The sequence below is a fragment of the Apostichopus japonicus genome, chromosome 13, assembly GCF_037975245.1.
Source record: "Apostichopus japonicus isolate 1M-3 chromosome 13, ASM3797524v1, whole genome shotgun sequence".
NCBI lineage: Eukaryota > Metazoa > Echinodermata > Holothuroidea > Aspidochirotida > Stichopodidae > Apostichopus > Apostichopus japonicus.
The window spans coordinates 14,283,166-14,310,034 of record NC_092573.1 but is presented as its reverse complement, the minus strand read 5'-3'; the positions used below and the strand labels follow the sequence as shown (position 1 = coordinate 14,310,034).

At 37.8% G+C, this 26,869-nt stretch overlaps 1 protein-coding gene and 1 long non-coding RNA gene across 5 annotated transcripts in view; one reads left to right on the top strand and one right to left on the bottom strand.

Moving 5' to 3' along the window:
- LOC139978582 (uncharacterized) overlaps window positions 1-26,869 on the bottom strand; it is an 84,495-nt gene that overhangs the window by 21,122 nt on the left and 36,504 nt on the right. The gene's annotated exons all lie outside the window — the stretch shown is intronic.
- On the top strand, window positions 8,111-13,274 carry LOC139978592 (uncharacterized). Its single transcript, XR_011796979.1, has 4 exons — window positions 8,111-8,975; window positions 9,574-9,731; window positions 12,453-12,568; window positions 13,227-13,274. It is a non-coding gene; the product is annotated as an uncharacterized lncRNA (long non-coding RNA).

The window sequence follows — 26,869 nt, the reverse complement described above, 5'->3', positions numbered from 1 at the left end:
TGACAATTTACACAGAATAACCATTCTTTATGGGCAAGCCAAGCCGTAACTAAGAAATTAATGTGTAGCAAGTGGTATGACAGATATATAGTAAATAAAGAACAACACACCAGGAAGTGGAATACGGTCGAATAATTAATCACTTTAGGAGCGGAAATTAGCTAGATTCTTATCTTAAGAATGAAACACTCCTTGTTTCTTCTTCAGACAAATCACCATTTTGAAAAGAAAACAAATTCCTATCTTTACGTTCAGACGAAATTCTATCTTACCTTTGTGGTTTCGATTGGGGTGACATAGGTCTCGCAGTAAGTAGGGTTGGAGTTGGAGTCAGGGGGTAGTTTGGTGGACGGAATCGTCTTTCCTTCCTTAGCGCAGTAGTAGGCCAAATAAGCAAACACGAGTATGAAGACAAATAGGAGCAAGGATAAAGCCACATCGAAGACTAAATACATCCACGAGGGGAAACCTTCTTCTAATCCTAAACGAAAAATGCAAAGAAAACATCCACGCATTATTATAAAAAATAAATCTCGATGTACTTAATTGACATTCTGACAAAGTAGAAATAAACACATTTGCTATGTATATATATATATATATATATTTAAGGAGATAATGTTATCATGTAAGATTTTGTTAATACTAACTTCAATATGGTAATAATCCTCTAACGTATTCCCAGAGCATTCTTCATTCAGCAGCGGCTGCATATAGACTTACCTTTACAGATGACCCCAAGGTCATTATCATGCTTCCAGGAATTAATTGTCAGGGACGAGTAGGACAAGTCTATGTCAATGCCCTCCCTTTTACTTCTGTCACAGTCAAGGATTGACTCTGCCTCCTTAGGACACTTAATGTTCCATTCCGGTGAGTTGAGGGTTCAAGATGCTCTGTGGATTTAATCGATTCTGCTGGACCGTGAAATCCTTGTTGTCTGCATACCACCGTGGTTGTAGCCTCATCAAATTCGATTGTGGAAATAGTTCTCCACTCATCCTCTAAGAAAACTTCTACGTGTCCCTCGCGAGGATTATCTGACACGATGCGAATATCTATACGAATGTAGAAGACATAGTACATGTTAACATAATAGGACTATATATAATACTGCACTACTTAACATATACAATTTAATGATTGGTCATTGCTGCGAGCCAGACTCGAACACACTTTTCTGTGACTAGTAGTGTCGTTTTTGGATTGCAAGTTACATTGAACTGGATCCAGCTATCTGCGTTTATTTCATTCTGACCACCAATTGCTTTATTCATCTGAACACATCATTATATGAAAATATGTCACCTCCCACTCCCCTCCCACTCCCCTCCCACTCCCCTCCCACTCCCCTCCCACTCCCCTCCCACTCCCCTCCCACTCCCCTCCCACTCCCTAATGTTAACAAATGTAAGTGTGAACTCTAGCTGAGTACCCTGTACTTATTTTTCATTTGAGGTCACGAGGGGCCATTTTCTTAAAACGTAACAAGTGTTACTCCTCCTAGCGCGTTCGTTCAAATTTGCTGAAAAGTTGTGGATATAATGCTTGTACGGTAGTAAACCAAGTTTTTCAGAACATTCTTGTTGTCGTCGTGTGAGGGCCCAAAACATGGCCGCCTTCTATAAATTTTTCAGTTATGTATAAATGTAGGCCACATATCATATTCAATGGTCAAGAAATTTGTTTGCCAATTTTTAAGTATTCATAACCAGTATGCGTTATGGTTTGTGAGTAGCAAACTGCCTTACATCTTAATTTTCCCGTCATTTTCGGAAATAATTCCACCCGTGGGAGACTTGATAAAGTCAAATGTTTATCTGTTATTCATGCTTGCTATGTAGTTCATTGTCATTCTCTCTAAAAGGACTACTTGGCAGTTATGCAATTTTAACTTTTCAATAGTTTGTGTGTGGGATACTACTTGTGAGAATGGCCTATAGTTGGAGCCGATTCCGATTTCTGTTCTTTAACGTTTCTTTGTGGTACGTCGGTCGGAAACAAGTAACATAGTTTAGTAGAAAAAAAGGATCAGGAGGGACACTTGAGTCCCCATCAAGGACCCTATAAAGAGAGGGAAAAAACTGAAGACACAAACACTCAGACCCGATTACAATGCTTAAAGTGCTTGTCCAAAGCATTCTTAAACCCATTGACACTACTTGCAAGTACAACTTTCTCAGGCAAACTATTCCACTCATTCACAACCCTATTAGAAAAAAAGTTATGCCGAATATTAATCCTACTATGCGACTTTTGAAGTTTAAGACAATGACCTCTAGTACAACTACTGTTTGCAAACATGAAAAAAGTCGGTAAAGGATAAATTGTCGAAACCATACACAATCTTGAAAACCTGGATCAAGTCCCCACGTAACCTCCTAAGCTCCAGTGTGGTGAGATTCAACAGTTGTAATCGCCTATAATAAGGAACCCTCTTTAAGGAACTAATCATCCTAGTAACTCTCCTCTGGACCTTTTCAAGTACTTCCTTATCCTTCGCAAAATAAGGGTTCCAAGCCTGCACAGCATACTCCAGATGAGGCCTAACCAACTGCTTATAAAGCCTAACTACGATGTCCTCTTTCAGAAAACTGAAGTTCCTCTTGATCATACCTAAAACCCTGTTACCTCTTTTAGCAGCTTCAAGACAATGTTTGGAAGGTTGCAGAGACGAGTCAATGTAGATATCTAGGTCTCTTTCAACAGAGACCTCCTGTAACTCCACACCATTTAGATTGTATGTAAACTTTTGGTTACTACTACCAATGTGCATTATCTTACATTTATCAATATTCAAAAGCATTTGCCACCCCTGACCAGGAAAAAATCTTATCTAAATCCGCTTGAAATTTCTCAGAATCGCTTTTGGAAGAGACCTCAGAATACAATTTGGTGTCATTAGCAAACTTCTTAGCTGTACACAAAATATCTCCGTCGATGTCATTTATATAGGCAACAAACAACAGGGGACCTAATACAGACCCTTGTGGAATCCCACTAGTAGCGTTCTGCCAAGAAGAAGCACAGCCATTAATTACCACCCTCTGTTCCCTATTACCAAGCCAATTCCCGATCCAAGACAGTAAATTCCCTATGATACCCATGCTCTTCAGCCTAAGTAAAAGACGCTGGTGGGGAACTTTATCAAAGGCCTTCTGGAAATCCAGGAACACAACATCTACAGACCTCTGCCTATTTAGTGAGCTTGTTACATCTTCCATAAACTCAAGGATATTAGTGAGACAAGACCTTTTTTGACAAAAGCCATGCTAAGACTCTCTGATCAAAGACTGACTGCTGAAGTGACAGACCAAAGACTTTTTAACAATAGACTCCATGACCTTACAAACTACACTAGTGAGACTAACGGGCCTATAATGACAGGGCTTAGTCTTATCACCCTTCTTGAAAATTGGGGTAATATTAGCACATCTCCAGTCCCTAGGAACATAACCTTCATCCATAAATTTACTAAAAATCAACGAGAGTGGAACGCAGAAATAGTGTGCAAAAGTCTTCAACAAATACGGATGGATTACATCCGGTCCAGAAGCTTTAGAAACATTTAGACGAAGCAGCTCCTTTAAGACAACGTCATCTGAAAATAAGACCGTATCCAGTTTAGGCCTATCTCTGTCCCCCTGAAAATCTGGAATACTGCTCCTATCTTCCCTTGTGAAAACCGACACAAAATAGTCGTTCAAAAGATCTGCTAGATCCTAACTATCAGTAACTATCTTATCAGCCTGTGGTGCCCTAAGGGAAACAATTGCATCTTTAACTTTCTGCTTTGACCTGACATAAGACAAGAAGGCCTTTGGGTTATCCTTAATTTTTAGGGCAATGCTTTTTTCGAAATTCAATTTTGCATCAGAGACTAAGCATTCTACCTTCAGCTGATGAATTTTAAACTTGGCCAAAAGAGATTCAGATTTAGTCCTCCTAAACAACTTCCACATTCTACGTTTTTGCCTAATTGCACATCTAACTTTCTTATTCATCCAGTGAGGCATACTGCTTTTACGACGACGATTCTTCCACGGAACATGATTTTCCATAATGACCTTTAATTTATCAGCAAAACAAATCCAAGACTGAGAAGCACTCATATCACTAAGCAAATTAATCCAATTTGTACCCTTTAGTAAAGTTTCAATTGCCTCTGTATCTGATCTCGAAAAATCAGGGACTATTTCCTTGCTAACAGAACTTACGACCTTGCAAACAACATCAAAAGCTAGTATATCATGATCACTAGTTCCTAGTTTTCCTAGACCGGTCAAATCAACAACATTGCTTGGATTAGAACTCAAAACAAGATCCAGGATGTTATCCCCCCTAGTAGGGAAAGTAACATGTTGATGTAAAAAGCAATCTTGCACAACGTCTAGAAAATTACTACCTTTCCTACTACTAGAACTATCTATCCAATTAATGTCAGGAAAATTAAAGTCGCCCATTATAACAACATCCCCTTTAGCAGCCTTTCTAATTGAATCAAACAGCACGACATCATTATCATCGCTGCTGTTAGGAGAGCGGTAAACAACACCCACAGTGATAACGTCCCTGGACCTCTTGGAGTTGTTTGTGGACAACTCGCACCAGACAGAATTAACAAAAGACCCTTGCAACTGAGATTTCTCAACACTTACAATGTCATCCCTAACATACAGTAAAACTCCCCCACCAACCCCATTATGAGTATCCCTTCTGTCCTGACGATACACAACATACCCCGGGTGAGAAACCTCAGCACTATCAATGTCCTCCATTAACCAAGACTCGGTGATACCAAACACATCCGGTTTCAGATCTTCGAGAAGCACAGTAAATTCAGCAAAATTTTTACGAATACTTCTAGCATTGGTAAAGACAATCTTCAGCTTATCCCTGAAACTATGTACCTTAGCATGTCTCCTAAAGTTAGAACTATGACTATCACTTTTCTTGCTCTCAAAACGCCTATAATCGCCTCCACTAGGAACATAATCCTTATCCAAACTAATTCCTGACTTCATCGCCCACCAATTTAGTTTAAACATAGCTGTTCAACAGAGTAATTCACCATCCTACCAATCAACGAGGCCCCAGTATTAGCTAAGTGAAAATCATCCCTGGCGAACAGATCCCTTCTACCCTGGAAAGATGACCACATGTCAACAAAAGTGAAGCCGAAGTCGGCACACAGACTATGCAATAAACCATTCAAAGTTACAATCTTTTCTGACAGAACCTTGTTGTCAAATCTTGGCAACAAACTACATATGACAACTTTAGCCCGAGTTGATGCTAGTCGACACATCAATTCGTGGTACCTAGACTGAATAATGTTTTGCGACTCCTTCTGCACATTATTGGTGCCTATCTGGACTACAACCACCTCCTCATCTGACACGATTTTGTTCACCCTTTTAGAGACATCCTGCATTTTAGCACCTGGCAAACATACCCTGACCCTTTTTGCTTTATCCGCCCTGCAGAACTCTCGGTCTACATACCGTACTATTGAATCCCCACAAAATACCATTCTTCCTTTCGACTTCTCCTGTCCCCACTTACCGCTGTATACAACCACACTACCATCTTCTATCACATCACAATCACCACGCACTTCGTCCACTACTAGCCACTCACTATTTCCCTCCTGGGAGACTTCATTCCCATCATCAACATCACGCAACTCCTCCACAGGTAACACGTCAAAACCATTACAAGTTGGAACAACCTCGCAACAATCCCTTTCAGCAACTGCACTTCTCACAGCCCTACTATTCCCGACTTCCGTCCATACACAACTACAACTTTTCAATAGCTCCTCTAATTCCTTAAGTTTCACACACTTATCGCAAACAAACACAATAGCTTCACTAGACGCTGATTTAAAATCACATTCCAAGCCAGAAATCTCAAACTCAATCCACATATTACACGCATCACAGCAGACTAAACGATCAGGCACAGCCATAACGAAAATACTAAGTCAAAGAAAAAAAAACAGCGTACACAGAAAATCGAACACACGACTGGCAGCTTAGGCTAAATAGAGACTATGCACTGAACGATAGGATACACTGACGCTACAGACCTAAAACCACGGACAGAACTGAAACAAGACAAAAAAAAGCTCAGATTGAACACAAAAACATGCAGAATGAAAGTTTCAGACAATAAATAACGAATACACTGAGGCACAGAAAACCCGCGATCACAGAAAATCGATACTCACAAATAGCAGCTTAGGCTTAACAGAGACAATATACTGAACGAAAGGATACACTGACGTTACAGACCTAAAACAACGGACAGCACTGAAAGAAGACGAAAAACAGCACAGATTGAACACATAAACATGCAGAATGACAGGAACAGACAATAGTAACGAATACACTAAGGCACAGAAAAACCCGCGAACGCGGAAAAACGATACTCACGATTAGCAGCTTAGGCTCAACATAGACTATACACTGAACGATAGGATACACTGACGCTACAGACCTTAAACCACGGACAGCACCGACACAAGACAAAAAACAGCACAGATTGAACAAAAAATATGCAGAATGACAGGAACAGACGAAAATAACTCCAAATAAACAACAAAACGAATCACAAGGTGTTTGATAAAAAAAAACGATCCCAAAAATCCCAAAAATGAACGAAATGCAAGAGCTCCGAAAAAGTACGTGTAAACGCTTCAACGAAAATTATTAAAAAACATGTCGTTTTATTGTTGTGTTTGGGTGCAATTTTTCGTGAGCAGTTTTGGGTTAGCACAATTCAAAAGTGATATTCACAACATTTTTGTACATATAGCAGAGCAATACCTTTTAAACGTTTTCGTTTTATTATTGCAGGAATGAAAACTACGAAGTGCATATACTGTTGGTCCCTTTTTTTTGGCAATTGGGCATAGTTTATCCTTGGTAATAAGTAAAACGATCTATTGCATAAATTAAGTTCGTGACAGTGTTTCCACTTAGAAGGCAATTCCCCGAATAACGGCAATATCGGAAAATATTACTGGGACCAAGAAGGGTTAGAGTTAGGGATTAGGGTTACGGGTCGGGTTCGAATATGCCCTACATTAATCAGGGCGAACAACCGTTGAAATCAGTCCATTTTGAAAAATAGTCAGAATATACCGTGGCGCGATTCGGGGAATTTCATTTCTGAAATGTGGAAACACTGTTTATTGATCAAATGTCACACATTCGTAACTCCCTTGTGGAACAATGGTTGTCCATTTACGAAATCAGACGATACGCACCATATCCTATCTAAATTATCTAAGGCATCAGCGTAGTGACGCCATGTCAAGTATAGTGCAGTTCGATATTGTTTTTGTTATCATATCGTTTCTACAGTGCTAGCTAAGATAGTACTGTTTTATACTGTACAACCCCTCCTAAAACCTTTTTCAATCATGTTACCGTTTTAGGGATTTTATCAATCGTATTCGAGGTCATGAGTCATCTGAAGTCAACAGGACAATACAGCGAAAACTTCTACCTACATCTCATATCTCAAGAATGGAAACATGTTAGTTACCCATTCTGAGTCAGACAAACCCCTTGATATTACTTAAGGCCAAAGTCATGTGACTATAACTGACCCAAATGGGAAACCGTTGTGACCACCATAGCTAAGGAAATGTAAACGTGACAAGTCTCCTACTTCCGAGAGAAAGGTGTCATATTGAGTATAAATGTATTAATTTTTGTGAGCTAAAAAATTCATCAACGGTCCACAGTATCTGCAGAAATCATTTAAAAAAAAAATGGCTTAAAAAAACCATTAGCAATTTACACTCATTGTAGCAGAACAATGAGAAACTTTTTTAAGAAAAGTCACCCAAGAAAGAACCTGGACACAAAAAACCAAATAACGAACCGACTGATCTCAACCCAGTATCCTTGCATCAAGACTGTTACAGTGTGATCATCGTCATGTGTTTATCACGATTCCCCTACAAGGAGGACATAATGTTACACATGATCTTAGCCACAAGGAAAATACATGACAACATAACCACATCCACTGTTAATATTCCAGTTCTACAAATAGTTTTCAAAAGGGAAAGGGGTAAAAAGTGTCGACTTACCTCCGTCCATAACTTGAGCTTGGCAAGCGAAAACAGTAACGAGAAAGATACCAATGAGTCTACAAGAGAACATGCCTAACATCGATTTAGGAACTGAATTCAGAGTCATTACGTCTACCATATTCACTGAGAAGCAGACTATAAGGGGTCAACTATATCTGAACTGGTATAATCATGAATGTAATGGTTTATCCGTCTTGATCAGTACACTCTAAAAACTGTTGGGCAAAACTGGTTGGGCAAACAAAGCATTGCCCAATATGAGTAAATATTAACCAACAACTGAGTAAAAGAAATTACACAACTGATATGGGTAAACTTTGTTGTGCAAAAATTAAGATGTAGTTTATTGTTACTTTCTGTTGGGCAAACAAGCTTGATTTGCCCAATGTTGTGCAAAAACCAGCATTTTTGCGCCATTACTATACTGGTACTCTGCGCGATGTGCATGCATCATGAGTAGATCGTATATAGTGAACGTGTTATAACTTACACATTGGCTGACGAATTTGTTAGCGCAGCACTCAAGAGGTGGGAAATGCCAGAGTTATGTGCTACATTTGAAGGTGAGCGTAAAGAAAAACAATCCTCTGCTTGGTGTGTGCATCGAACACTGCGATCTCTACATATCAGTGGTATCGAATGATCGCTCGTTCTCTCGGTGCTACATGTAGGCTATACCAGGCCTACGTAAAGGCTACTAATACTAATTGTATTTCCAGCATAGTTGTATTACGTTAGGCTAGCTTGTAGTGAAGCGATTGACAGGCGCCACAGGCGCGCCCGCAAGTGTGTAACTAGGCCTAAGTTACTCATATTGTATTAACGTTGCGAACGCCTGTGTAATGCAGATCCTTGTCAACTTACGGTAAGCTATGCGTATGCACCAGGTCTCTCTAGCCTATATCTTGGCTAGACAAGGTTTCATTGTAGCACATTTTCGTTGTAAATCATAAATTGTACTCCCTTTTTTTTCTTTTAAGTTTTATACGGCAAATGACCACATGAACCCTTATTAGCTTAACGTTAGACCTAGCCTGTCATAACTTAGGCCTAATGTTAGACTTACACGTACGTTGTTAATGCTAGTAGTAGTACGTACATACAGTAGTATAATATTGGACCCTTTGAAGTTCGAACACTTTAGCACTAAAATGCTCCAGAATTGTATCTGTTCACACTTCTTTTAAGATGATACTATCGATGGCAGAAGAAATATTCTCGTTAGAAAAAAAGTCGCTTCATAGGTTTCGTCAAATTGATCCTATTGTATTTGTGCCATGGTGAAATTATGCATTCGTTAGGGGTGTCCGAACTTCGAGGGTTTTTCAAACTTCAAAGTAGCCTAAGTTAGGCCTGGCATTTAATGAGTTCTAGGCTATAATAATATTAGTATAGCATAGAACATCAGCGCTAGTAATGTTATAGGCCTATAATGCTGTTTGTATATTTTTTCTTTCCTACAGGTAGAACAGGACTTCGAATTATTACAAAAACCAACTGCCAACAAATTATACAACAGAGTGGGATATTTGACAATGGACATTTTGTGCTATACAGGCGATCACCCCAAACTGGCCGAACTTTTTGCATTTAGAGAAGACGTTGGATGCACTGACTGATGGTAAGCCAAATTTATTGTATAGTCATGGCCTGTGAATTCATAGCTAGCTTCATTTCATTTCATTTATTTGTTTTTCACAACATGCAATTAAACGTTTACAAATAACAAGTAACAACAAGTAGTAGTGGATAATACATGAAGTGAAGGAAGCGGAACAAAAAACCCTTGCGGGCTTGACGGGGTGCTTCGCTCCCTAAAATAAAGAGAAAGAGACCAATCAAAGTACAACAAAGCAAAATACACAATTTCAAACAATAGGACAACACGACCATAACAAAACAATAACACCCCCCCCCCCGCAAAAAAAAACAAACAATCCAGTGCATCTGAACACCTGAGTTTGTCCATACAACAAGTTGGAGTCTTTCAGTTACTTGTCAAGAGTTAGTACTTGTTTAAATAATAATTACTTAAGTTATACCTAAAAGATTTTAAGCTAGGCTTGTCACTTATTGCCTTGGGTAATGAGTTCCAAAGATTAGTGGCACGATAATGAAGGCTTGAGTGGGAAGAAGTGCGATTTACAGTATGCAAAAGAAGCTGAGGATTCCGTGTATTGTAGTTATGAATGAGGGAATTGATTGTGAAAAAGTTAGAGAGAGCGTCTGGTAGCAGATTGTGTATGAAACGATACGTGATTGAAGCAGTTCCTAGATTGATTATGTCCTGAAGTTTCAATAAATTTAATGTTTTAAATAGAATATCAGTGTGATCACGGGGGCCACAATGACAAATATGTCGAACAGCTCGTTTCTGCAGAAGAAACAGACGATTCAAGTAAGACTGCCTGGTACACGACCATACAGTACTGCAATAAGTAAAGTGCGGATATATCAAAGTGAAGTACAAAGTGCGAAGAACGCTCTTTGGCAGTACATATTTAAGTCTACCAATAATACCGACTCCACTTGCAATTTGTGAGGATAAACTATGGATATGCTCTTGCCAATTGAGATTACAATCAATAATTACCCCGAGAAATTTAATCTTACTAATAGAATTCAGAGTGTGACCATTCATGTTAATGTTGAAACTATAATCGTTGTAATGCTTAAGTTTGTTAAATACCATGAAGTTTGTTTTGCTGATATTTAAGGATAGCTTATTAGCTGCAAACCAATCATAATAAGCTTTTAGTTCAGAACAAACAGTCCTCTCTAACCGTTTAGGGTTATCGTCTGAAAAGAAAATGTTCGTGTCGTCAGCAAAAAGAACTAATGAAGAATTTCGTGAGACAGATGATATGTCGTTTACATAAATAATAAATAGAAGTGGGCAAAGGATTGAACCTTGGGGAACCCCGCAACGGACAGTAGCCAGGTCAGAGTCTGTATTATTATTATAGTTGAGTGTATTGTTGCCTGAGATTCAAGTAACTATCGAACCATTTGAGCGGAAGTCCCCTAATTCCATAGTGTGACAGTTTGCGTAGTAAAATGTTGTGGTCGACTGTGTCAAAAGCTTTGGATAAGTCTAAGAAGATTCCAATCGAAGTCTCTTTCTTCTCGGCAGCTTTGTTTAATTTGTCAATAGCATCTACAAGAGCAGTTTCGGTAGAATGACCTGGGCGGAATCCGTACTGACTGTTTGAAAGAACTTTGTGCTTGTCTAAAAAGTTTTGTACTCTGTTAAATGCTAGTCTTTCTATAATTTTTGAAAGGCAGGGCAATACAGAAATTGGACGATTCAGAGCTTATGCCATGAAAATATAGTTTCTCTTTCCAGTATGTCTGTAAAGATGGGTCAATATTTGGATTAACCTTCAAAATATGTTTTTGGTGGTTTGTTACTTTTAAAAATCTATCAAAATCAACTGATCTGAAAGGACCAAATCAGCTGGTTAATGTCAAATGGTGGCTTCTAAACCTTTCTGCAAACTTTCTCCAAACATTGCACTCAATATGATTAATTGGCTACTATTTTATTTGTAGTCGCGTTCGGGTTTGTGTGTGGTTGAAGTGAGACCCAGCCCTGTTATAATATTAACTCAATGACAGTCACTTGGACATGTATCAGTGTTGTTTGTAGGTTCCACATAGGGTTTGAATAATTCCTGTTGATTTCTCAACAAGTGAAATGTTTTTTTGACAGCAGGAGTAATGACTGAAAACCTCATTATTAGCCTTGTTTACTCATTAATGCTCAATTGAATATAATATTTGGATTAATTCTACTGTCGATAAGCACAAATTTGAAAATGGCCAATGAGATGGATTCCTTATGTGTATACTTTTCCAATGCTGAGGAAAAGAAATTAGCTTGTTGTGTTGTGTACTCTTCTCAAGATGTTTTATGAGCAGGAAGATTAAACATGTTAAAACGTCTAGAAGTTGATTTTTCCAAAAATCTTTGGACAATTGTATTCAGATTTTAGTACGACTGTGTCAATGAAAGGTTAGCACATACTATGGGCTTTTTCATTTTTTTCCTTCAAAATCTTATAAAATTTGGCTTGAAATTCGTGTGTAGGGTAGGTAATTAAGTCTTCTAATACAAATGTGTAGGTCCCCTATGAGTACACCTGCCACATTAACTTTCATGTTGCTGTTATTAATGTGTATGAGCATAAAGTTGTGGAGCATATTTAGGGCGGTGTAGATCCCATGAATTTTATCCTCAGTCCTTGAAGTTTTATATGGTCAGACTATAGTGTGCCTTATTAATGTTTTTGTCGTTTGTACCTGCAAGCATTCTCATTTCTTGCCTTAATCTCTTTTACAGATGAAAAGAAGAACTTAGCTTTCTTTCTGTTGCCATTGCTTTTTCGAGGACGGGCAAAGAAAAGCGGATCTACTACGGTGACTAGTTGCCTTCAAGCATTCATAGACGATCAGCCAGTAAGCAAAATCATTAATTATATATATATATTTTTTTTGGTATTCTTTTGGTGGTACACCTTTTGGTTCATACCAGCTCAGCTGAAAGTTTGTTTAACCTCATAAACTTGGTGTGTTGTTGTTTATAGTGAGCAGAAGAATGCTACTTATTGTGCTAGTGGTCAAAGGTCAGTTGAGGTTAACAAGGGCCAAACACTTAAAACCTTGTAAATATGCTAACTTAAAGAGTGAAAGTTAGATGAATCTCATATGTGATGCATATAGGTTTGCCAACATGAGTACATGAATCCCATTGATTATAGTAGAGGTCAGAGGTCATTAGAAGCCACCAGGGCAATTTTTTTTAAATTACACTAGTGATGAAATGGGGGAAGGTTCAATAAATTTCATCGTCGGTATGTAAACCCTGGTCATAATAATGAAGTGATCCGGTACTTGATAGTGCAAGGGAAAGGTCATTTGACATTAATGGGGTGGGCGTTACACTTTGAAAACCTTGTCAAGATAACTATGTTGACTTTCCTGACCTGTTTTTTCTTTTAATTATACTGGTCCACAGTATCATAGCATTGTGCAGAAGTCTTAAAACTCTGTCTATCCACCTGTTTTTGTTACATTTTATTTGCAACTCGATGAGTTTATTTTCTTTAATTTGCAGTCGGTGACAAGTGTTAGAGGACTACTGCAAGACAATATCGAAGGATGACCACAGCCATTCAATCTGTGCTTAGGAGAGAGCAAAGGTTCCCCTCAGCATTTTTTTGTGATAATTGAGAGACATCCAATAATGCAATCCTCACTCCTAACGGCAGTAGACTATTTGTTTTAAAGTCATTATGTGTTGGACATTAACTTCCAAACTCAATGTAAGGGGGTTTGGGAGTTTTTTCATGCTGAGGTATATGAACTTGGTTTTATCAAAAGTCGTTCACTGAGTGCCTTAGGAGCTTTCGTAGCAAACAGAAGTGTTTGAGGGTCAAAGTGTCTTGCTACAAACTTTTCAAATGATTTCTTGGTATTAACCTGACATGTTTACATTTTAAGTTTGCTTTAGTTTCATATATATTTACATACTAAAGGGAAATACTGTACCTACAAAAAATCTGTATTTTGGGGGGGGGGGGGTGGGGGTAGATTTGTTATTGTATACAGTTGTGAAAAGTTGAGGCAGGGTTGGGATATCAAACAAACATTTAATTTTGTGTGTTTAACAGATCAGGTGCCAGCAGTGTCCCTATGATCACTTATAATTGTGATCTTGAAGCTGCTTTTATTTCTAGTATGTAGAATCAATGTGGGATGTGTAACCATTTGGCTTTTGTTTGAAAAGATGTTTAAATTTTACAGTTCATCAATCATCTAAGCACAATCAAAATGTTAGCAAAATATGCCTTGGCTCCTTGTTAAAGCAATTGCAGATACAATGGTGTATCAACATAAAATGGTTAGCTTCAATTGACTATATGTTGGAAATTATCAGTGATATTATATTCACTTATTAAGACCAGAGTTGCTTGAAAGAGACCAACATTAGGCTGTACATGATTGTGTGTTGCACCTGTACCTTGTGTAGTTGATGTCAACATACAGGAGGTCTTCTGTGGTCAACACATTTCAAGAACTGAATATAGTAAACAATGGCAAAACATGGATAGCTAATATTTTCAGCTTTAATATTGTTGATATGTGTTTATCCCCATTGTGAGTTTATGAAATTGTTGCTTTGGATGGAAGTCACAGATCATTTAACTAGGTAAATAGAGGTCAAGCACTGAATGCTGTGAGAATTCATACTGGAAGAACAATCTGAAGTCGGCAAAGACCAGAAAAAATAAAAGTATGAAAAACATGTATTACTTGTTTGTTCTTTATCATTCTCTGTTTAAGCTTTATAACCTATTAAATAAACCCAGTTGTATGAAAAATGTTACAATCCAATGTTGGTATTGTATTAGTTAACCAACCACTATTATTTTTAACTAGCTGTTGGGCAAGAATCATTGGGTAAAGAAAAATCCATTGGTAAAAGGTTTTACACAACCATTGGGCAAATCGCTGACCAACATTGTTGGGTAAAGGCGTTGGGCAAAGGTGTTGGGCAAGGGTGTTGGGTATTTATTTAACCGTTTTCTGGGCAAAATCATTAACCAACTTAGTTGGGCACTTTTTTGCCCAATATCAACCAGGAGGCATACGGACCCAACGGTTGTGTAAATAATTGCCCAGGTTGGGCAATAATTTGCCCAACAATTTTAAGAGTGTATGCTTATCGCTTTTGACTTCAACTGGGAGGATATTAAGGTTGTCGCTTCACGTCTATCACAGTTTGAAGTGACGGATGAACTAAACGGTAGTTGTGTAGTACAGTAATCTACTCTCTTCTATGTGATACGTCACTGTAACACATACGGAAGCAGGATGTATCACGACTGAGCAATACATTCCAACTGGTATTATACATAGCAGTACCGGAAACTCCTGTTGTATTTAGCCAATGGGTCGAAGATCAATATTCAACTTTGTGACACAAAAAGGAACAGAACTTCCAAGAGATTGTTTTCTACAAGATGTCTATGTCCGCTGTAAAATGGTTAATTTCGTGCATGATTCGTTAAGACTAGACACAGTTTACACTATCCGAAATGTTATTACATATCGTAGACATAGAGGAATGGCTACCCATGACGTTACATTTGACTTGTTTCATCCAGGATAACAACTCCCGTCTTCTAGGGGTTGAATAACTGGACAAAAGAAAAGACGTAAATTTCGGATGTATATCATCAGATGTTCAAGAATTATGTGACATCACAAACTAGAAACGTGGTTACGAATTTGTAACCTCACTCTCTACGTATGATGTCTGAGTGCCAAAGCTTTGACAGACGATGCATGTGTTCGTGTTGGTTTGACGAACCTCTTCGACATAATGCATGTAAGCTTGAGAAAGGAATAATCTGAGAATGTTTATTGTGTATTCGTGTTAGTCCTAAAATAATTGTGAATAATTAATGCTGGTCATTAAAAGGCAAACCACATTTGAAAATCCGCCCTTTAGTGGTACGGACATAAGGATTTTTGCTGCCTCGGGCATTCTTGCGGTATTCGCTGGAAATTTGATCTTCCGTAGCTATTGCCTATGCTCCATTCCTTTTCTATCCGACAGACGAAACTCGATTTTGGTATTTAGGATGCCAACATTTGAAATGCTCGAACGATTTAGTACGAAATTGCACCCTTAAAACGAAAAAATAGTCGTCTATAAAGCATTTTTCACGAAAACTTGTAATCCGGTTTACAATTCAAAACAGATATTCTTCACGGCAAACTTCCTCCCCATCTTTATTTTGGCTTGAATCTCGTCCGTTTCAACTTGGACTGTACCATTATCTTTTGGTGTTGAGAATATACATTGTTATTAATTGAAATATGACTAAGCCATTAAAGAGATTGATATGATTCTAAGCTCCCCTTTTCTAATTATTAATAATGATTTATAAGTGATTGACATTAATTTATGTAATGATTTAAACGCATTACAGTTAATAAAAGGATTATCTAAAATCCACTCTCCCCCATCGTTTATCAACATCGAACATGCCAAAAGTAAATGTTACATCGTATTGTACAGAACTTTCGTGCGTCAGCGGGGAAAATGTATAGAGCTAACTTGCGTTAGCAGAAATAGTGGAACCCATACCTATACATGAATCATACGATACTGTGCAACGATATACCCCTATCGTGATTTGCAAAATGTGGCTCAAAGGCGAAAACTTGTATCATTTAATATATAGCATAAGTGGATGCTTGATGTTGCATTTTTTCCTAAATTATCATAATTGGCTAGTTGTACAGAAACTTTGCTTGAAATAAGTCACTAGTAATATTATAGCATCAGCCATAGATTTAATAATATGATGCTACAATAAGAGGGTTTGCTTGCTTAAATGATCCTATTATTATGTACAGCAAAACAATCATTTTATCCATACATCGCCCATCATGCATTTTTTCTTTAGGTCATCATCCGAGATATTCAATCTCACCATGACTGTTGTAGGCGCAACACTACATAAGGTAATTTCTCTGTAGCGCTCGTTAACGCGTCCACTGCAATCAGTACACCAACACGAATTATAAGTGAATCTAGTTTTATTTACTCTTCATGTCCAACTATATGGACTTCGTATGGACTTCACACATACTCCTTTAAACGTACTCGGGACGTACTCTGGACGGTTCACTACAATAAACAAAGAAGATATATTCCTACATAAAAATCTGTATTAAGCAAGACATATAAGTAAACAACGATTAAACATCCAACCGTTAAAGGTAAGCACATAAACTTAAACTGGCAGTGTCATCACGTAACTTAAACCTTAATACAGGTGCATAACACAAGCCAGCAAAGAGTACCAATTCTGCGAACATAATAACGGAGTCTATGAGTAAATCGCAAACACGTTAGAAACTAACAATACAATGAGTTGGCCCCAGCCGTACACTATTTATACAAACAATTATCTCCCCCCAGTTACAAGAACACCTGGCATACAAATTAATTAAAGGCTTAATATAATAATTACCGATTGTAGCTACTCCTGACTTGCAAACAGAACTCTACCTCTCTCACTAGGAATATTTATATATATCTGGTCTTTGTTTGAGTAGGAGAAGGGAGACAATGGAAAAAATTAAAAGGGCCTGTGACTGGAAATGTCATGTGAAAGGTCAACAATTATATATATACACACAATTAATAAGTCCCACATGAAAACATGGGGGTGGGGCGGGGGTGGGGAGGTGGGGGAGAGTGGAACATTGTCAGGCTCTGACTAGTAGTATGTGATGAACCTTAACAGTGTCATTAGTTCCCTCTTACATGCAGTCAGGGTGGGGTGGAGAGGGACACTGTTTGGTACAGGCAAAATAATGAAAAGCACAAAGAAAAGGATAACAAACAAGATTTTATCATTGCTATGTTCTTTTTATTGTGGCCTGTCACAGTGAACAGCTGAAGAAGGCAAGGTATAAAGGTTTTCAGCATAAACATCAAGCTTCCTTTGGGTAGGATTTGTTCATGGGAGGGGCACAACTTTTATTATGGGGGGTGGGGGTCTGATTGACTCTAGCGTTGCTTTGAAAGATCACAGATGGCATCATTGACATCTTTTGTAGCGCTTTTAAAAAATTCCCATTTGATAGGTCACTGGAACTCAAATTGTTGCTCTGTGTGAGAGCCTCTAGATGTAAACACATTCACTGCACTTATGTACAGTAAATACCAAAAGTTCTGAATTGTTTTGAAATCTATTTTACACGATTTTGGGAAATCTATGTTTAACAATGACAACTACTAAAAACTGCATATTATAGGCTCACAGAGAAAACAATATTCACTAGCAGCATTTCTTGTTCAGAAATATACTTTCACCTTTTGTTATGATTTCATGTATTGATTCTGACAAGAATATTCAAATGAAAAAAAAAATTCCAGTCCAGTTAATAATATCATGTTGTTCACATGGATTTGAAATCACATTCTACTGACATCAGATGACCATTGCCTTGTTAACACAATTGCAGAGAATGAGTAATTTCTGTGAGGAAAAACCTGTACAGCTTATTAAGAAAAAAGAGAAAGACAAGTCACACACTTACCTGAAGAGAAAATATCCACAGCAAGGAACCAAGTTCATTACAATCTTCTCCATGTTGTTGATTAAGTGCATGAAAATGTGTACCTTCTTTTGCTTTAAATCGATCCCAAATGTTGCTGCCGCTTGCATTAGACCAATTAGCAAAGAGTATTGAGACGTGACAATTAATACTCACATCGGCAGCTGATGACCAAAATTATTGTCTTCTTGTGCTCAGCATATAGATATGGTTTGCAAGGTTTTCACATTCTGACTACACATGACCTTTGACCACTAAAAACAATAAGTCTCTTGATTCTTGAACTCAACATGTCACAACAACGTTTTTAATATGAAATTGGTCCAAGCTTCCTTTCTTGAGATATCAAGTTTAAAAGCAACGCATCACAAACACATCACTCATCCACCTGCATGACTACAAATTATCATTGGAACCAAAAACTGATATTTCTATCAATACAGAAAATATCTTGGGAACATTTCAACAACTGAGACAGCTTTTAATTTAATTTTTAGGGGGAGAAAAGGATAGATCATTTGGAAGGAAACTGCACAACAATAAAATGTAATATATTGACATAACTTCACTGTAAAAAGGGCAACATACTGTGGTGCAAAATCTACACAATGATAAAATATTTCAGCCATTGACTGCAAAATGAAAAGCATGTGGCTAAGCTTGAAGCCTAACTAGACCGTATGTGCTACCTTCACACTCTCACGAATAAGTCACCTGATATTGCACACCACATTAAAATCCTATGCTATTCTTTGTGTAGGCCTGCTGACATTTGTACCATTTGATGAACCTACTGTACAATAGCCTGTTCTGGGTTGGGGGGGGGGTGGGATGGGTGGTTTATTGCTTACTCTACACACTAGTGATATCTTAAAATATACTAACACTCTCATAACTAAGAGAAACCTATATTGTATGATATACATATCATATAAAGTATAGTCTACTGATCTATTAGATATATGCCCCCAGTGTAGACCTTAAGTATTACAAAGTACTATTCAGCCACTAACAGAAACAGTAAAGAGTATGTGGCAAAGCTTCACACCACACAATATGGTGTGTGCTGCATGCACACTCTCACTTATTCCAGTTGCATGACAATACCTTAAGCCAATTGCCTATCATATACAGTATAGTCTACTGATCTATTGGATATATGCCCCCAGTGTACACCTTAAGTATTACAAAGTATTATTAAGCCACAAACAGAAACAGTAAAGAGTATGTGGCAAAGCTTCACACCAAGCAATATGGTGTATGCTGCCTTCACACTCTCGCTTATTCCAGTTGCATGACAATACCTTAGGCCAATTGCCTATCATATACAGTATAGTCGACTGATCTATTAGATATATGCCCCTAGTGTAGACCTTAGGTATTACAAAGTATTATTAAGCCACTAACAGAAACAGTAAAGAGTATGTGGCAAAGCTTCACACCAAGCAACATGGTGTGTGCTGCCTTCACGCTCTCACTTATTCCAGTTGCATGACAATACCTTAAGCCAATTGCCTATCATATACAGTATAGTCGACTGATCTATTAGATATATGCCCCCAGTGTAGACCTTAAGTATTACAAAGTATTATTAAGCCACTAACAGAAACAGTAAAGAGTATGTGGCAAAGCTTCACAACAAGCAATATGGTGTATGCTGCCTTCACACTCACACTTATTCCAGTTGCATGACAATACCTTAGGCCAACCGCCTATCATATATAGTATAGTCTACTGATCTATTAGATATATGCCCCAAGTGTAGACCTTAAGTATTACAAAGTATTATTAAGCCACAAACAGAAACAGTAAACAGTATGTGGCAAAGCTTCACACCAAGCAATATGGTGTGTGCTGCCTTCACACTCTCACTTATTCCAGTTGCCTGACCTTAGGCAAACCATATTAACTTAACTACTATACATACATAGACCTATCTTGGGATAAACCTACAGACATTAGTGCCATTCAATGAGATTCACTGTAGACTAGTCTTGATAACATACTTGTACTGTAGCTATGGGTTTGTGGGTTTGGGGACGGTCGGGGCAAATTGACTTGACTTGGAGAATTGCCATACCTTCAGTGTGAAAAAGGGCAACCAGACCTACTTCACAATGATACAGTATTCAGCGATTGACTGCAAAAACGAAAAGCATGTGACCATGTGGTTTGTGCTGCCTCAAAGCTCTCACACATAACAGTCTCCTTATGCAAACGACATTTGAATTTTATATTAGACTATTTGTTGGATAGTCCTGACAATAGTTGTATAATCCAATAACACTAAAGCAGCCTATTCTTAGGGTATTTAAACTTAAGAGGAAAGGAAGGTGTTGGTGGTTGACTGCTGGCAAACAAAATAAAAGCCATGATCCTCACACTGCACGAGATGGTAGGTACTATCTTCATTGTCTCAATCAAATGGGTCACATGCAAATGAAAATATTAGTTTCCTCGACTCCATAAACCCATCCAAAAGTTTATCCTCAATGTTGTTTTGTTTTTTAACATTACATCTGCACCTTGTATTTGAAGGAGTGCCATCACCTGTACTTTTGTCAGGCAGTTTATGCGCTGGTAGTTGAAGCCTTCCAACCACTTTGTTGGCCTTTCAAGCTCTGGCTACTACCGGGAAATGGAGAACGACAGGACATTCTTCCAAGTTGTTTTCTGCCATCCGTGACAGAACTTTTCTGTCACAACTCACTTCTTCAGAAGCGGAGCGTCTACTTTGTTTCTGGATTTGCTTAGCTTTGCTCCTTTTTTACTTTCTCCTTCTCTATTCCTCTCAAGGCCAACAGTTAGTTCTACAAGAAAAACAAGCAATAAATGAACAGTGGGTAAAGATCATAATCTGTGACTTGGCTTTTAGTTTCAAAGTTTTCTTTTGTATGGGCCCAATTCAATTAGGTTGGTAGGGGTGGGGTTGTAATGATTTGTCTGAAGATTTTTGTGGTACTCAACTCAACTGTGCCAACTGTGTAGTTCTCAACTGTGCCATGTGAAAAGTAAAAGTCAATATGGTGTCTCATTAATGAATGGGTTCTATTTGACCCTACCAGAGATAACAATACATTGCCCATGTTTTCATTGAAATATCCCACCCCCCCCCCTTGCAATCGAACTGTCCTGCTGCATTATGGTCACAAGATACAATACTTTTTCAAAAGTGGAGAATGGAGAGGCGGGGTGTGCAACGTCATGCATTAATTGAAAGGGATTTGAGCCCAAAATTTAAAATTATATATACGGTAATGGAGTGCAGTGGTAGTCACAAGCCTCCTCCTCCTGTAAATTGATCATTTAGCTCATTTGTTAAAAACTTGTTGGTGGCTGTTTACTCTTGAGAATTGTGCCCCTTGCCATAAAGCGAGAGATCTTGGTATTTTGTTATTAAACAGAACAATTAGTTTATCTGCAATGTGGCTTCAGAACAACTACTAATTATGATTAGGTAAAAAATATGTCAGCCCAACTTAAAACTCTTATGATAAGCAAAGTGCTTTTTCCTGTAGGTCTATACAAACGGTCTTACAAGCCATAAAGACTAAAAACTGACCTGGCACATGGAACTAGGCTTAGCCTAGTCAGAGCCTAGAGTTTACTAGGATGGATGCACTCATTTTGTGCATGCATCAAAATGGCATTGGTCCTATATATGCCAGATATTCAAATATGGTCACCTTTGGTCAATTTGCCTCAGCTCTAGACATCAGTCACCTTGATTGTTCATTGATAATAACTGAGAACAAATTTTGGAAAGTACCGGATTTTAAGTGAAAACTGATTTTAATTAGGCTCCACCTTGGCTAGGTCACAGCTAGTAAGACCCGGCCTAGCCTCGTAAGTTTAGATAAGTTATATTTTTGTATAACTTGTAATAAACTAATAATAGTAGAAAAGAAAGCATCAGGAGGGACAGTCGAATACACATCAATGACCCTATGGCAGAGAAAAAACCTGAAGGCACAAAATATCAGAACCGATTATAATGCTTAAAGTATATACTTGTCCAAACATTGTTTAACTCATTCACACTACTTCTAGACTAAGCTTGTACTGTAGTTCTTGCAATGCAACTACAAGTAGGCCTCGGCTAGTGTTCTCAGTAGTATTACTATTAGTATTAGGCTAGGCCTATGCTATAATACACAAAAAATACCGTGATGCGCATGGCTACAAATTTCGCGGATGCAAAACATAAACAAAGGCATAGAACCTAGCCTATATCTAAGCTTCCTTAGCATTTGAATCGTTTAGGCCTAACATTTTAGATAATCTTAACTAACGTTCCGACTATGCTTCGCCTAGTATTAGTAAGTTTGTCAAACCTGAAACGAAACAAGGATTGGAGTGATGTGAATGTGATACAGGGCAAGCCTTGGCCACAGGCACTCGTAACGTTATGTAAGTCTATAGTATATTATCTCCGTGTTTATATACTATACACCCACATAACGTTACGAGTGACTGTGGCCTAGGCTAGATAGCGTAGCATAGTTCTAACTAGAAGTTGTAGGCTACATAGCGTAGTACTCACCTCTTCAATCAAAGTCTTTTCTGTACCATCCTACTTGATCAAAGGGCCGAGACACAAATAAGGGCATTTATTTCTAATTTTAACTTGATATCGACCAAATCTTTAGACCAAGGCAAAGTGTTTACAACGCTGTAGTGCATCAGATTCACGATCGCCGGGCTTTGCTGGTCGCGCCGGAACTGAAATACGCGGGTCTTTCTTCTAGGGAGGGTGCACGCTGAGAGATCGGCACAATTTGAACGTTCAGATCAGAATTAAACTTCTCAAACTGACCTATTTTGATGAATACTGCATCAAATTGGTTAATTCGACCACTACATATGGTATAAATGATCCAGCTAAGGCTCTTAAAATATTAAATCAATCATCAAACTTAAAAATTATGTTTAATTTGCGTGCATGGCTAAGGTGAATCACACTACTTGAGAGGGAAATAGTTACGTAATATACAAGCTCACTTTCCAAACTAATAACCTTGAATGGTGCAGAGACGGCCAGTGTCCATCAGTGAACGTCCGTGCTACTAAAGGCCGGATTCTCACATGAAAAATTCCTCACTAGCCATATTTTCGAGTTCATATGTCTACGGACATTGGCATGTACGTAATATAAAATGTGTGGGCGAAGGGACGGGTGGGGGGGGGGCGGGGGATGAGTACTTCTCCGACTGATTTACATATAGGATGCAGACCATTATGTAAGATCCAGTGAAGAGTCAATGGTTATATATATATGAGGGTGTGGCCCTGGGGTCACCGAAGGCGACGCCCATGTAGAAGAGCCGGGAATCCTTCTCCGGAAATAAATGCTGAGACATCAAATGGGCATTCTGAGGCATATTCAGACTATAAATAAGGTCTGTAATTCGCAAGGTTGTGCTAATAAATACTCATATTTTCTATGATGTGCACTGTGTAGCAAAATCACGTGACCTGAAGCTTTCGTCTCGACATCCATTCCGTCTTAAGGATTGTAGGTTAGCTAAATGTTACATGGACACCACAACAAGGTGAACTCGCAAAAGATGGTCGAGATGTAGTAAAATTGAATTTTTGATATCAAAGCAATGTATTTTCTTTCAGCAGTGCTCCAGTGCCGAATGAGTGCTAAACGTGGAGGCCCGTGTGGCATTGGAACTCGGGAACCCTTAAATGTGCTTAATTGATTTACTTATCACAAAAGAACATATATATTATAACCTGTTACGTGTGTATGATTCTGATAAATAACAAAGAAGTGTTTATAAATCTATATTTGTGTCGTGGTGTTTGTTTCTGGCATCATTCGCTAGTTTGTGACAATAATCTCCGTGTTTTGCTATACATAACAACACATTAAAACATAGCTTGTCTACGCGTGCGCAATGTGTACCGTACGTTGGTTTCGTTCATTCAACTGGTTCACCTAGGACTCTGTGGCTATGAGGTTTGGTTCTAACATATTTAGCGAAACGAATCACAACCATAACAGTCATGTCTTTGCATGAATGACACTTACTTGCCTTGTCATAGTATGTCGTATTTCTCTTATATCTAGCTTTTAAAAGAGTTGTAGGCGAAGAGCCGAAACTAGTCTAAATTTAGAATAGTCTAAATTTAAGAAATCAGGAATTTAGTTATACGAAACAGGAACAGGGTTTCCCACGTAAGATATCTCGAACTTTGTACTCTGAAAGTCGAACGCAAACAAAAACACCATTTGTGGTGAGATGTGAAGAAATAACAGAATAGTCAACCTTTAATACCGAAATTTCTGCTTATTATCTTAAATTTTGACTATTTGACTTTTTTACTACTGATGTCAAACGTTCGGCTTATTGCTATCGTACGTAAGTTAAGCAGCAGTTCATGCATTAACATCGTTCACAATCATCCTGTGTTATTGGTTTAAAGTCATCAGTAGCATAGTACTGTTTACATATTCACTCTAAAAACAGTCAACTTGGTTAAAAAATTAATCAATACCATAACCAACACTGGTCACGTATGTCAAATTCCACTTATTGATGATACTTTAACCAACACTCTTTTGTTAACGGCTTTATCCAGTTGTTGGGTAACATTTTTAACCAATAAAATAACTAGAAGTTTTTACCCAACAGTTGTAGGTTAAAAATAATTGTGTAAATTATGCCCATCATTGGTGAACTTTACAAATGTAGGGATCATTAAATTGGGAAATTAAAAATCATTATATTGGGCAATTACAACATTTAAATTAGGCAGTGGCTTTTACCATTACAAAAGGGTTGGGGAGTCAAATGAGCCTCCATTGCCCCAATATATATACATTGGCGAATGGAATTCATTGGACAGTGACGGAAGAGATCCTCAGTCCTCGTGGATGTTAATTAATGTAGTTGAAATAATCCTCAGTTTTGTGTTTTGTTCATGCAGGCCTTATTTGCAACAATCATTGGAATATAGCAATGCAAAGAGTAAAAAAAATCCTTGAAAAATATTGAGAAATTAACAAACAGTTACATGACAGAAGCCAGATGGATGACGTTTTGAGAACTTGTTTTTATTAAAAACAATAATCAGCTGTACCATATGAATAAAATACAAATATAAAAAAAAAAACACAAATGTGCTTGGATGTAAAAACTTCTAAGCTGTGCTCTATCAGACCTTTAAGGTGACACAATATAATAATCCTCTACTCTTCAAGAAGAACCTTATTCGTAGAAAACTTGTAACACTAAATATCTCACATATGTAACTATAGATCAATTAATGTATAAACAATATATCAATCTAAACATCAATCATGATCTGATAGATGTTGGTTTACCTTTACGTTCAGTTAATTAAGAATAACATTGAGTATCACTGACATGTGGTGTACACGATTATATTTAGAGACATATTTATGATATATGCAGTACTTTGCAGCCAGTGCATTGTTCTTATTTCCAGTATTTGAATTTATAGTATATATATCTTCACCATTAATAGAGATACATGTGTAGATGAAATTTAGCTACATTAAACCTTACCCACTCATGAAAGATCAGTTGAACAGATCGGGATTCCAATAAAAATTAATAAGGAAAGTTATGACTTATTTCATGTCCCTTCCAGATGATGCTATCGGGTTTGCGAATTTTAAAATAGTAATATTATACAAACTTCTTGCTTACAATTATTATATGAGCTTCTTGCTTACAATTTCCTTTAAAGGCACTTCTTACTTTTCAGGACCAAGAATGCTCTAATACAACTTGGCACATTTGCCTCTTTGATTCATAAATCACATCTTGAATGAACTGCCAAACAAGACCACATGAAGGTTGATAAGCCCTGTCCATAATGCACATTGACTTGAAACAGAAATATAAAGCTTTTACAAGAGATTCGAGGAACTGACCTCTGTTCTAAAATAGCAAATGTCTGGGTAGGTACCAAGAGAGCTTCTTTGCATACAAAAGTGGCTGCAGTATTTTTTCTGGCATCAATATCCTTTGAACTTGTAGAATATCAGCCATGAATATCTTGCTTACAATTCTCTCCTTTTAAGCCACTACTTACTTTGAAAGGCCAAGAATGATCTAAGATCGCTTATGCACATGTGCTTCTTTGATTTCATAAATCACATTTTGAATGAACTGCCACACAAGACAGCATAAAGGTTGGTAAGCCATGTCCTAAATGTACATTGCTTTGAAACAGAAATCGATAGCTGTCAGAAGTGATTCTTGAGGGACTGGCATCCGTTCTAGAATAACAAACAGACAAAGAAAAGGAAGTGTGGTTGTCTTTACAAAATGTAAATTAAGGCTATTTTGAGAACAAGATCAGATATATTACAGATAATTGGTCAAACCTGATCTTTTGGAAGTTCCTAGTGTGATGCTGGTAAAAGGTTCCAAGGAGTGATCAACATACAAAAGAAACTAAATCAGCTCAACTATGTGCACTGAACTAAGAACCACTCTTACCAAAAGACAAACTCTCTAGGTTAAAGGCATTGAAGACTTGCCCCAAACCGCACCTCGCGCTCTGAAAAAGTTATCTTTCCATTGCTTGCAAGTGAATTTTTCTTCTTGTCGCTACAAAATGATTTGCTCTTGC